The following is a 14,100-nucleotide window of genomic DNA, read 5'->3' on the forward strand; positions in this document are numbered from 1 at the left end:
TGCATAGAGGTATTTTCCACACGGCGTCTGTCCGCTCGTGATCCCCCTCTCTTTCTTTGGAGTCGTGGGCTATGGGGGTGGCAGGAGGGGGGGTGGCCACTTGGTGATCTGTGAATAACGGCCGTCGTATGTTGCGTGTACACGTGTGTGTCTTGTTTGTGTGGGGGAGCGGTAGTGTAGGGGTCAGCCTGCTGTGCTAGAAACTGAGTTTGATTTCAGCTCATGGGCAACACCAGTGACGATTGTCTGAACTGGTCCTGGGCCTCCTCTAGTTCGAGACAGCCTCAACTGAGTACCTGGTGGAGTGTGTAAAGTACCTGGGTCAATGTGGCCCGCCACTCCTGTCTCTGTGTGCCACAGTGCTGGCCCTCAACAAACGCTGCAAATTTTGCTACTCGATCTGACAGCACTTGTCCCTACAGTGTGCCGAAGCTATACGGTGACCTTTGTCTTCATGTCAACCATGTGCAGATTCTGGGGATGCCTCCAAGGTACATGGTGAATGGAGCACCCGACAGAACGCAGTTCTTTGGTGAGTTGAAGCGTGGGGTGAATGACAGACCGGATTCAGTTTTAGGGAGTGGCCTCAGGCTGTTGTTATTTTGTTTTGGAGGGGGCGTCTTTGTATTTTACATTACTTGGGTGTGTGGGTGGGTAAATGGGTGTGTGGGCAAGTGGATGGGTATGTGGGTGAGTAGGCGAGTAGGTTGGTGGGTAATTGGGCGAATGGGTGAGTGGGTGGGTGAGCGGGTCAGTGAGAGGGTGGGTGGGTGGGTGGGTAGATGAGCGGGTGGGTGAGTGGGTAAGTGGATAGGTGAGTGAGCGATTGGGTAGGTGGAAGAGTGTTTGGGTGGGTAGGTGGATGAGTGGGTTGATGAATCGGTCAGTAAGTGGGTAGATGGGCGATGTGGTGGTTGGTGACTTCGTCTCTTCCGCTGTGCATGGCTCCTGCAGACCATCGGGGGAAGATGTTCTGCCCAGGCAAGAAAAGGGTTCCGGGAAGCTTCCCACTTCACAAGGTGCTCAAAAGCGATCACCCGGAGTTTGTCGAATTCATCAGCTCCTGTTTGCGGTAAGAACCACCCACCACTCCCACCTCCTCCCCTCCCCACGAGGATTCCCCCCTCCAATTGATCGGCGAACGCTCTCCACCGATCACCAGGAAGATGTGGCGCTGAGTGGACCTGCCAATAAGCGGTACCACTGGCCCTCTGTGGAGTTAGCCCTCTGTGGAGGAGTGGGACGTCTGTCCAAGCCGCTGCTGGTCATCAGAGGACTGCCACTGCTACTGTGGCTTCCGCTGCTGCTGTGCGTTCCTGGACCTCGTGGGAGAAGGGAAGGAACATCAGAGCTCTCACCATGCCTCTCTCACCACGTGGCCGCGTGTGTCCCTCGTGCGTCTCTCAACAGATGGGATCCGAATTGTCGTATGACGCCAGCGCAGGCGCTGGCTCATAACTGGCTCCGGACCGCGGCCACCAGCACCACCACGGCCAGCAAAGCCACCACCACCACCGTTGCTGCTCCTGGCAGTGTGAAGCGCTCTGGAGCTGCTGAGCGACGGTAAGCCACCATTTGCTTGTCCAGTGGTCAAGGCAGTCTATAGGGGGGTGCGGGGCCTGGGGCAAGTTACACGGTGTGGGCTTTCGAATCGTGGAGAAATCCTCCTCTTTCAGTCTTAAATAGAGCGATAAATGTGATGTCATCACTTGTGAGCCAATCCGGAGCGATAGCCTACGTGTTAAACGGAAGTATTACGTCTGACACCGTGACATCGAAGCGCAGGGCCCCCCAAAGCGCGGGGCCCGGGGTGGTCACCCCCCATACACCGTACCCAGGGGACGACTCTGCTCCTGTGTGTGTGTGTGTGTTTAATATCGATTTATCTTCATTGCTACTACTTCTACGCTTATTTAGCCAGCATGAGCCTCACTCAGTCTCAAGACTTTGTTTCAGGAGGGTCCTGCCAAGTTTTTTGCAGTACAAAACAAATGTACTGCTCTTACAACACTGGTGGAGATGTCCATCCAACACTGGTTGCACGGCGTGTTTGTGAGGGTTCAGTTGCCAAACCCAGAGGAATGGAAGTTACATTTTAATGTGCAATTTTATTGAAGGATCGTGTTGTCTTGGTGTGGTGTGAGGCTGTTTTTGTTGCTGTTTCGCTGCGTTGCCCAAGCTTGCATTTAGTGTTGAAAAACTGACAGGATTTTATTTACTTATGCCATTTGTATTTATACGCTTTATTTGTTTTTGTATACTTTGTACTCCTTTTGTTTTGTTTGTTATTGTAACCTGCTGACCCTGTGACTTGACTGGACATCTGTGAAAGAAGAGCTTCATAGCTCATCAGACTCCTCTTCATCCAGTTTAAATAAAGATTCTGATTCTGGAAACCCATGCAGGGGGGGGCGGGGGGGGGGGGCGGGCATGGTAGGGTGGTTGGTAGAACACACTCCACACTCCACACAGAGAAAGTGGCCCACGTATGGGACTCAAACCCAGGTCCTCTCTGGCTGTGGGTTCCAGCCAAAGAGAACGTGTAGATTCGGTTATATACGGATTTATTTTTCCATAAATGGTTTCTGGGTGAGGACAGATAATGAAGCGGCAACATCTTTCCCAAGTTCCCCTTCATCCACTAAGACACCGCCAGACTAATGCCCATTTCGTAACCAGACTCATGGTGGACAAAGGTATGCTGCATTATTGCGGCACTGTTAATTAGCTGGGTTAATCTTCTGCGGCACACAGTTAGTCCACCCATAGACGATGGGGGGGATGGGGGGGACTGATTTCTGCTGGAGCAGGAAGTTGTAACGGTGTCGTGCGCATCTCTTCACAGAGTGGAGCCGGCACAGCGCCCATCCTCCTTGCTCGCCCAGGCCTCTAAAGAGAAGTTGAAGGTTGTGGAGGAAGAGATCATGGTGGAGGAGCTGGTGGTGCTGGAGGAAGAGGAGACTCTCGTGGAGGAGTTGGTGGTACAGGAGGAGGAGGATACTCTGGTGGAGGAGTTGTTGGTACTTGAGGAAACCCTGGTGGAGGAGTTGGTGGTACAGGAGGAGACGCTGGTGGAGGAGTTGGTGGTACAGGAGACTCTGGTGGAGGAGTTGGTGGTACTTGAGGAGACCCTGGTGGAGGAGTTGGTGGTACAGGAGACCCTGGTGGAGGAGTTGGTGGTACAGGAGACCCTGGTGGAGGAGTTGGTGGTACAGGAGACCCTGGTGGAGGAGTTGGTGGTACAGGAGACGCTGGTGGAGGAGTTGGTGGTACAGCAGAAGAGAAAGCAAGGGAGCCTGGCCCGCATAGGGAGAGCCATCCGCTCACTCCTCCGATGCCTGCTGCTTTGTGGTGGCCGGTCCACTGCACAGTAGGGGTGGTAGAGGTGGTGGATTGGTGTGAACCCTGACCACTTTGACCACACTCACCACACTCACCCTGCACCCACCCACCCTGTGATACCCTCCACCCACCACACACACCCTGCATCCACCACACACACCCTGAACCCACCACACACACCCTGCACCCACCACACACATCCTGCACCCACCCAGTCCGTGATACCCTCCACCCACCACACACACCCTGCACCCACCACACACACCCTGCACCCACCACCCACACCCTGCACCCACACACCCTGTGATACCCTCCACCCACCACACACATCCTGCACCCACCACCCACACCCTGCACCCACCACACACACCCTGCACCCACCACACACACCCTGCACCCACCACACACACCCTGCACCCACCCACCCTGTGATACCCTGCACCCACCACACACACCCTGCACCCACCACACACACCCTGCACCCACAACACACACCCTGCACCCACCACCCACACCCTGCACCCACCACACACACCCTGCACCCACAACACACACCCTGCACCCGCCACACACACCCTGCACCCACCCACCCTGTGATACCCTGCACCCACCACACACACCCTGCACCCACAACACACACCCTGCACCCACCACACACACCCTGCACCCACCACACACACCCTGCACCCACCACACACACCCTGCATCCACCCACCCTGTGATACCCTGCACCCACCACACACACCCTGCACCCACAACACACACCCTGCACCCACCACCCACACCCTGCACCCTGCACCCACCCACCCTGTGATACCCTCCACCCACCACACACACCCTGCACCCACCACACACACCCTGCAACCCACCACACACACCCTGCACCCACCACACACACCCTGCACCCACCACACACACCCTGCACCCACCCACCCTGTGATACCCTCCACCCACCACACACACCCTGCACCCACCCACAACGTGATACCCACTACCCAACATACTCCACACAGAGGGTTAGTGGTTTAAGAGGGTTAGGGGTATAGGGATTTAGGGGTATAGGGGTTTAGAGGGTGATGGGTTTAGAGGGTTGGAAGTTTAGAGGGTTCGATATTTATTGGACTAAGAGTTTATGGGTTGACAGGTTTAGAGGATGATGGGTTTAAGGGTTTAGAGGGAGGGTTTTAAAGGGTAAGGGGTTTAGAGGGTTAGGTGTTTAGATGGCTATTGTTTTAGGTGTTTAGGGACTTAAAGGGTTAGGGGTTTAGAGGGTTAGGGTTTTAGAAGGTTAGGGTTTAGAATATTATGGGTTAAGAGATTTAGATAGTTAGGTGTTTAGAGGTTTAGAGGCTTTATGGGTTTCGATATGTAGTGGTTTAGAGGGTTAGAAGTTTATAAGGTTATAGATTTTAGAGTTTAGGGGGTTTTTAGGGGTTTAGTTTAGGGGTTCAGAGGTTTAGGGTTTTTGGTATAGGTGCTTAGAGGGTGAGGGGTTTAGAGGGTTAGGAGTTCATTGGGTTAGGGTTTAGAAGATTATGAGTTTAGAGAGTTAGGTGTTTAAGAAGTTTAGAGAGTTTATGGGTTTTGATTGTTAGATGTTTATTGGTTTGGAGGGTTTGGATTTTAGAAGGTTATAAGTTTATGGGTTTAGATGTTTGGGGTTTAGGAGATTTGGGTTTTCGAAGTTTGGAGGTTTTGAGGGTTAGAGATTTATAGGGTCATGAGGTTTAGGGGTTAGGAGTGTAGAGGATTTAACACCTTGACTTTCACAACTAATATTATCCATAATAAAGGTATTTTTGGGTTAGTCTCCAACACACCGGTGTGCTAAAGGAGAAACGAATTGGCACGTTTTGTTCATGTGACGAACTTTACTAATTGGTTTTTGGTTCTTTTGGTAAAGTCACGTAGTTAGAAATAAAACAAATCACGACGTTTCGATCGCAACACACGCGGTCGTCATCAAGCAAAGGGGTCAGCCTTTGAAGGCAAACAGTTTATAAGGGTTTGGGATGGGCGTAGCCCAAGTTTATCAATAGCACCAGGAGCATGGGCGGTGCACGAGTGACAATGCAGCAACAATGCCAATAGAGTGGGCGAGAGAGCTGCTGTGGCAAGAGGTTATATTGGTAAGAAAGAGGAGAGGAGCAGGGGGGGGAGAGAGCGGGGGGATGGGGGCATGAGGGGGCGCTGCGTGAGCACTAAGGGGAGAGAGGACGTGAAGCTGGGGGGGAAGTGGGCGGGGCTGCAAGTGGGAGGCCGGGAACGCTGGGGATGCGGGGGGAAAATAACTCGAAAAAATAGACTAGTACCCGGCAGATATAATGGAACAACCATGAACAATTAAGGTTTTACCTGGTTAATAACATCCTTCCAATGATTGCTCAATTTGTGTCCATCTTCTCGGTTAAAGTTATGTCTATGTTTATATATCTGGATGGCTTCATGAACAAACCTTTGATAGTAGCCCCAAGGTTTGCAGAGTACCTTGGTCTCAGAAGAAACAATATCATGCGAGCCCACAGCATTATAACAATGTTCAGCCACGGCAGAGGTATTGGTTCTGCCGTGTTTCAGATCTCCCTTGTGTTCGCGAACACGGTCCGAGACATGTCGTTTCGTTTCCCCAATGTAACTGCTACCGCAGGTACAAATCAGTTTGTAGACTCCAGATGGGATTAGATCACGGATTTTGTGTACTGTATTGAATTGGACCTGGATCTTGTGTTTGTTTAAGATTTTGGAAATCTTTTTGGTAACACCTGCTATGTATGGTAACGTGATGGTTTTGATTGGCTTCTCAGGGGGTTGTTTCTCCATGGTTGGAGAAACAGCTTTGCGAATAATGCGGTCCGAGTACCCATTCATCTTGAGGGCCTGGTGTACGTGTTCCAGTTCACTGGCTAGGTGGTGTTGGTCGGAAATGCAGTGGGCCCTATGGTGTAGTGTTTTGATGAGGAAATTATTCTGTGCCGGATGGTGGTGGGAATCAGGTTTCAGAAAGGAATATGTGTGGGTGGCTTTCCTATAGACAGTGTCCCAACGAGCTGTCAGGTCTCTTCTCAAACAAAACATACAGGAATGGTAGCTTACCATCCTTCTCCACTGCCATGGTGAATTTGATGGATGGGTGTATGGAATTGATGTGGTTGAGAAATTGGTTCAATGCTGGCAGGCCATGTGGCCAAATGACGAAAGTGTCATCTACATATCTCTTCCACAAGGAAGGACATAGGGTGGATGTCTGGATGGCATCTGTTTCAAATTTCTCCAGGAAAACATTCGCTATCACTGGTGATGAGGGGGAACCCATGGGGGTACCTTCATTTTGTTTGTAGAAAGTACCATTCCAGGTGAAGTAAGTGTTGGTAAGGCAGTGCCTAACCAGATTAGGTACATCAAGATTCAGTCCATGTTGGACTAAATCTTCAATTATTGCTAAAGTGTCAGGTACAGGAACCTTGAACAACAGAGGAACTACATCAAAGCTGACGAGCAAATAATCTGGGGACAGTGAAATGCCCTTTATTAGAGAGACCAAGTGAGCTGTTACGTACTACTAAGGTAGTCTTGCCCATGAATGAAAGCAAGGTATCAGACAGAAAACGGGGCCAGTTTGTAGGTAGGTAAGTTGATAGTGGAAACGATTGGCCGAAGTGGAGTACCTTCTTAATCCATGATCTAATCCCATCTGGAGTCTACAAACTGACATGTACCTGCGGTAGCAGCTACATTGAGGAAACGAAACGACATGTCTCGGACCGTGTTCGCGAACACAAGAGAGATCTGAAACACGGCAGAACCAATACCTCTGCCGTGGCTGACCAATTTTATAACGCTGTGCGCTCGCATGATATAGTTTTTTTCAAAGGTTTGTTCATGAAGCCATTCAGATTTATAAATATAGACATAACTTCAACCGAGAAGATGGATACAAATTGAGCAATCATTGGAAGGATGTTATTAACCAGGTAAAACCTTTACTATTTATGGTTGTTCCATCATATCTGCCGGGTACTAGTCTATTTTTCCGAGTTAATTTCCCCCCTCATCCCCAGCGTTCCCAGCCTCCCACTTGCATCCCCGCCCACTCCCCCCCCCCCCCCCAGGCTTCACGTCCTCTATTCCCTTAGCGCTCACGCAGCCCCATCCCCCTACCCCACTCCCCCCCCCTCTCTCTCTCTCTCTCTCCCCCCTTGCTCCTCCCCCCCTTTCTTACCTATATAACCTCTTGCCACGGCAGCTCTCTCACCCACTGCATTGGCATTGTTGCTGCATGGGCATTGTTTCTGCATTGGCATTGTTTCTGCATTGGCATTGTTTCTGCATTGGCATTGTTGCTGCATTGGCATTGTTGCTGCATTGTTGCTGCATGGGCATTGTTTCTGCATTGGCATTGTTGCTGCATTGACATTGTTGCTGCATTGGCATTGTTGCTGCATTGACATTGTTGCTGCATTGGCATTGTTTCTGCATTGGCATTGTTGCTGCATTGACATTGTTGCTGCATTGGCATTGTTGCTGCATTGGGATTGTTGCTGCATTGGCATTGTTTCTGCATTGGCACTCGTGCACCGCCCATGCTCCTGGTGCTGTCGGTACACTTGGGCTACGCCCATCCCCAACCCTTATAAACTGTTTGCCTTTAGAGGCTGACTCCTTTGCCTGATGACGACCGCTTGTGTTGCGATCGAAACGTCGTGATTTATTTTATTTCTACCTACGTGACTTTACCGAAAGAACCAAAGAGTATGGATTCCTGCAGCCACGAAAGCTTCAAATCAAGATTCACTAATTGGCTGTCGGATGGTGGCGGGTTTAACGACACATTTATATTTACACAATCTAACCCAACAAGCCTTTATTATGGTATGAGAGGGTTAGGGTTGTAAAGGGTTATGGTTTTAGTGGTTTTGGGGTTTAGAGGGTGAGTGGTTAAGAGGAGCAGTCGTCAACCTTTTTGGCACCAGGGACCGGTTTCGTGGAAGGTAATTTTTTCACGGACTGGAGGGGGGGGGGGGGTCACCATTGGGTCTTTCCCCCTTTTCAAAGAAGCTCTGCAGCGATGTTTGTTTTTTACTCATTTTGGCTAGGGTTAGCTTGTGAGCTTACCAAAACTGCGCAGTGCGGGAAAGAGGCGCAGACGGAAGTGGGCGGGCCATGCGCGGACTTAAATAAGTGTCAGATTCTGACTTCTCATGAGTGTGCAACCTAGATCCCTCGCATGCGCAGTTTACAGTAGGGTTCGCGCTCCTATGATAATCTAATGCCGCCGCTGATCTGACAGGAGGCAGAGCTCAGACAGTAATGCGAGTGATGAGGAGCGGCTGTAAATACAGATGAAGCTTCGCTCCCTCGCCCACCGCTCACCGACTGCTGTGCGGCCCGGTTCCTAACATGCCTCAGACCGGTAGCGGTCCGTGGCCCAGAGGTTGGGGACCTCTGGTTTAGAGGATTGGAGTTTAGATGGGTTGGGATTTAGGTTTGGGATTTAGCGTTTTAGAAGGTTAGAATTTATAAGGTTAGGGGTTTAGATGGTTAGGTGTTTAGAGGGTTTAGAAGGTTGGTTTTTAAAGGTTTATAAGGTTAGGGGTTGAAAGAGTTAGGGGTTTAGATGGTTCGGGGTTTAGAGGGTTAGGGGTTTACAGGGTTAGAGTTTTCAGGGTAAAGGGGTTTAGAGGGTTTGGTGTTATGAGGGTTCGTGTTTTAGATGGTTAGGGGGTTTAGAAAGTTAGGTGTTTAGAGGTGTCGAGGGTTTATGGATTTCGATTGTTAGAGGTTTAGGAGTTTAGTCGTTTATAAGGTTATGGGTTTAGGAGTTTAGAGATTTCGGGATTTAGAAGGTTATGGATTTGAGGATTTTCAAGGGTTAAGGGGTTAGAGGGCCAGGGATGAGAGGGTTTAACACCTACACTTAATATTATCTGTAATAAAAGGTGTTTTTTGTTAGTCTCCAACACAGCGGTGTCCTAAAGTAGAAACAAATTGGCATTTTTTGGTCAGGTGATAAAATGTATTAATTGGCTGTCGGGTGGTGACGGGTGTAATGACGCATTGACATTTACATGAACTTACCCCCAAAACCCTTTATTATGGGATTAGAGGGTTAGGTGTTTAGAGGGTTTAAAGAGTTAGATGTTAAGAGGGTTGGTATGTTAGGGTATACGGGTTTAGAGAGTTAGGGGTTTAGAAGGTTAGGTGTTTAAGAGGGTTGGGGTTTAGATGGTTTGGGATTTAGGTTAGGAATTGAGAGTTTTAGAACGTTACGGTTTTGAGGATGAGAGGGTTAAGGGTAGAGTTTTATGGTTTTGAAGGTTATGGGTTTAGAGGTTTGTAGGTTTAGAGGGTTAAGTGTTTCGAGGTTTAGCCGTGGTAAGATAAAACATTGTTTAGTTTCATTTGTATATATGTAAATAATTTGTTTACCTCTCCTGTCGTGTTTTGTATTCTATTTTTGTTGTTAAATTTTGACCCGCCTGACTGCACATCTGTGAAAAAGATATTTATTGCTCGTCCTTCAGTACAAAATAAATACTTTTTTTTATTTTTAATCTCATTGGCCTCTGTACGAATCTATGGATTTCGGTGTGAGTTTTTGGGTCTCTTTGAATGTATGGATCTCTGTGTGAGGCTATGGGTCTCTGTGTGAGCCTAATAAGGTCGCTGTGTGAGTCTATGTGTGTGTGTGTTGGAGTCTATGGATGTCTGTTGGAATCTATGGGTCTCTGAGTATGGATGTTTGTGTGAGTCTTGCATGCATAATGAGCGACTTCCGCAACACGTCGTGTAGAGGGTATTTCTTTCATTCATATACGGGCACAACAGCTTATCTCTCACAACACTGGATGTTAGCGTCTCTACGGGCTACACACACACGGTCGATCACTGAGCGTGGTTCCACCATCCGCACTCGGCCACGCCATTGGTTGACGGCGAGCTGGGGAGGGTGATGGAAGCCGCAGGAGATCTTCCACGTGCTCGGACGATGGAGAGAGATGACGGCGAGCAGCGACGCAGTCCGGACACAAGACTCCACACACGAACCCCCGAGCCCTCCTCCGCCCCGCTTATATCACCGCAAGCGCGGCTAGGCTCCGCCTCTGGCCACGCCCTATTGTGGAACCTTCGAGCGGGTTCCCGGAGCATCCCGGCCAGCCCCACCCATTACCTTTGGCCCAGATACCTCTCCCTTTCGGATTGGATGTTGCTACAGCGGTGCCTGTACCCGTGCTTTCCTTTTCTAACCAGCAGGTGTCATCATGTCTTTAGACATGCACAAATTGAACTTAAAAAGGGCATTGAGGGTTGCGGAATCAGAATTGAATATTAAGTTCCTGTAATGTTTTATAATAATAGACTTATTCCAGGAAAGCCACACTGAGTCATAGTAAGGTTCTGAATTGAGTTTTTATTTTAAGATATTTCGCCCAATGAATGACGAGCACTTATACAAGTGGAGGGAAACCGGAGCACCCGGAGAAACTCCACACTTACGATGGGGAAACACTGTAAACTGTATAGGTGAAGATGGCGACCATCCCACTTGCTGTACTGTCTTCTCCTGGCGAGACAGGTGATGGCACCTAGACGCCCAAGGGAAGAGGGTTTCACAACATTCACTGTGCGGGGATCCACCAACCCTCTCTACCTTCCACAGTGCCAGATTACAGGAGTGTGCCTGTAATCTAGCACTGTGTGAATGATAAGAACAATACTAATTTATAAAGTGATAACAATAATACTCATTTCTATTTGTAACGTGACAATAATTACTTGTACTTACGACATAATAATCATTTTAGTTGTAACTTGATAGTAACGATAATAACTTCTACTTGTAATTTGATAACAAAAATATGTACTTGTACTTATAATGTGACAACAACCCTATGGAACACCCAGTGATGAACAATGAACCCTATGGGAACCTTATGGGAGCCTCAGTGAGTAACACTGAACCCTAAGGGAACACCAGTGAGTAACACTGAACCCTTAGGGAGCTCCAGTAACACAGAAACCTTAAACGAGCTCCAGTGAGTAACACTGAACCTTATGGAAGTGTCAGTGAGTAACATTGAACCCGAAGGGAGCGTCAGTGACGAATTCTGAACTCTATGGAAGCTCCAGTGAGTAACACCGAACCCTATTGGAGTGTCAGTGAGTAACACTGAACCCTATATAGGAGACCCAGTGAGTAACACTGAACCCTACGGGAGACCCAGTGAATACAACTGAACTCTAAAGCCACCTACTCACTCTTCTTAGTTCTTTCGGTAAAGTCACGTAGAAGGGAAGTAATAAAATAATAAAAATGAAACATAATAAAACAATTCTCACGACGTTTCGGCCACAACGCAAGCAGCCGTCCTCAGGAGAAAACCAGGTCTGTCGAGGCGACAGCGTCTGAATGACGCTGTCTTTCCGACAGACCTGTTCTTCACCTGAGGACGGCTGCTTGCGTTGTGGCCGAAACGTCGTGAGAATTGTTTTGTTATTATTTTTTACTTCCCTTCTACGTGACTTTACCGAAAGAACCAAGAAGATGAATCCCTGCAGTCACGAAAGCTTTAAATCGAAACCTACTCACCCCTTAGTGTGCTGATTCGGTCTTCATAGGTGATTGCTAACAGCACTTACCTCAACAGTCTCTTCAGGCTATACAATGAATCCCATACATGGAATGTATGTCTTTGTGTGCGAGTTTGTGAGAGTTTGCGTGTGCGAGTGAGTTTGTGTGCGCAAGTCAGTTTGTGAGAGTAAGTTTATGCGAACGAGTGTAGTGTAGCGGTGAGTGTGCTGCGCTACGAGCCTGGTGACCCAGGCTTGATTCCCTCTCACAGTCAACACCAGTTTCAAATGAGTACCTGAGAGAGTGGATGTGAATGAGTGGGTTGGTCAGTGAATTTCTGAGTGAGTCGGTGAGTGAATGGATCAGTGAGTGGATGATTGAGTTGGTGAGTTTTTTAGTGATTGGGTGGATGGGTGCATGTGTAAATGCAGTACAGGGGACTAGCGGTCACAGGGGGTAATGACAGGGGAATTAGCAATGGAAGAGACTAGGGGCCACAATGGGTAATTACAGGTTAATGAATAGACAGGGTGAACGATCTGCGGTCTATGAGAAGGATCGAGAATAAGGCTGTGGCCAAGTGACAGAAGGGAGCAGGTGTGGATCAGGGACCAAGAGCCATCGAGAAGGTTCTAGAGAGGGGGCGTGGTCACGGGTTAAGGGATGGCCACGCATAGGATAAAACGTGTCGAAAACGAGAGGCTCGGGGCTGCTGAAGCCGGGGTATTCGCCTGTCAAGTGTTCGTGCCTTCAATGAAGATCACCGACAAGAAACGTGTCTCCTGGTGTCATTACAACTGGTGTCAGAAGTGGGGTACCATCATGTCACGGTATAACCGAGGGAAGAACCCACCCGAGACGACCTTTGACGAAGGAAAGGACGAGGGGAGACCCGCCTTCAGTCAGCCCCGGGAGGCGGGGTCCTGGTCAACAACCCTCTAAGTGAAGAGGAAGCTGCGGTGGCAACTAGGGGAGGGGGGGGTGCAGGCGACCGACAGCAGCTACAAATCATGGAGGGGTGGAGCGAGGTGATGGGATGGCTGACCAACTACTGGCAGCAGTCGAACAGCTCACCTTGCGGTTGGGCAAGGCTGCGGTGAGAGGGGGAGCCACGGACAGCGTGGAGGGGATCGTCGCGGGGGGAGCTGCGCGATCAACAGCCGCAGTCGTTCGCGTGGTGTAAACCAAGCAGGAGAGCCTTACTGAGTCTCAAGACATTATCAGGAGGCTCCTGCTACATTGGAATGTTTGGCCAATTGCATTTAGTTGTGCATGTGGGAGGAAACGGTACCAAGTAGAATGTCATGAATACGACGAGGATGCACCTCAATGACAAGGATATATGGAATCAAGAATCCATCCATGTATGCCTTCGACTAGTCACCTTGTGGCCTAAGCCCACAACACCCGGTATTCCCAGGGAGTCTCCCATCTAAGCACTAATCTCAGGTCTGCTTACTCTCTCAGAGCCAATGAGATTGTGTGGTGTATTCAAAGCCATTGGGTTGAAGGCAATCGACAGGCAGGCAGAGCGAGTGGTGGGTGCATGGGTGGCAGTACAAGCGGCCGATGTAGACCGCTCTGATTGGATAGAGGTGGTCGAGCCAGATGATTGCATAAGCAGTAGCGGAGTGGTGCATCGTGGCCGTGATCGGACATCGAGTGGTCAAGCGGGTATTGTGTGCAATGCAGTAGAAACCAGTTCTGAACCGTCACACCGGTGGTGAGAGGCTGCTGACTTGGAGACGTTTGCCCCAGCTCCAATTCCGAGTTGGCCAACTGTAATAAGGTCGAGATCCTCCGGCGAGCTCAGGGAGGCTGGCTCGGGGCGCTGGCGCTGCGAGTCGGCCACGGCGAGGGTCTGGAAGTAAGGGGACGTCCGCTTGCGGGCGGCCGCCAGACCGGATGCCGGGTCTCTGAGCGGTAACAACGATTTCGATTGAAAGCTTTCGTGACTGCAGAGATTCATCTTCTTGCTTCTTTCGGTAAAGTCACGTAGAAGGGAAAGAATAAAAAAATAAACGTAATAAAATAATTCTCACGACGTTTCAGCCACAACGCACGCAGCCGTCCTCAGGTGAAGAACAGGTCTGTCGGGGAGACAGCGTCTGAATGAAACAGCACCATGCTTGGAGCGTATATTTAAGCTGGGTTGGAAAGGGGGGAAGGGCGCCTTGACAAAATAATTT

The sequence above is a fragment of the Lampetra fluviatilis genome, chromosome 80 (assembly GCF_964198595.1).
Source record: "Lampetra fluviatilis chromosome 80, kcLamFluv1.1, whole genome shotgun sequence".
Lineage (NCBI taxonomy): Eukaryota > Metazoa > Chordata > Hyperoartia > Petromyzontiformes > Petromyzontidae > Lampetra > Lampetra fluviatilis.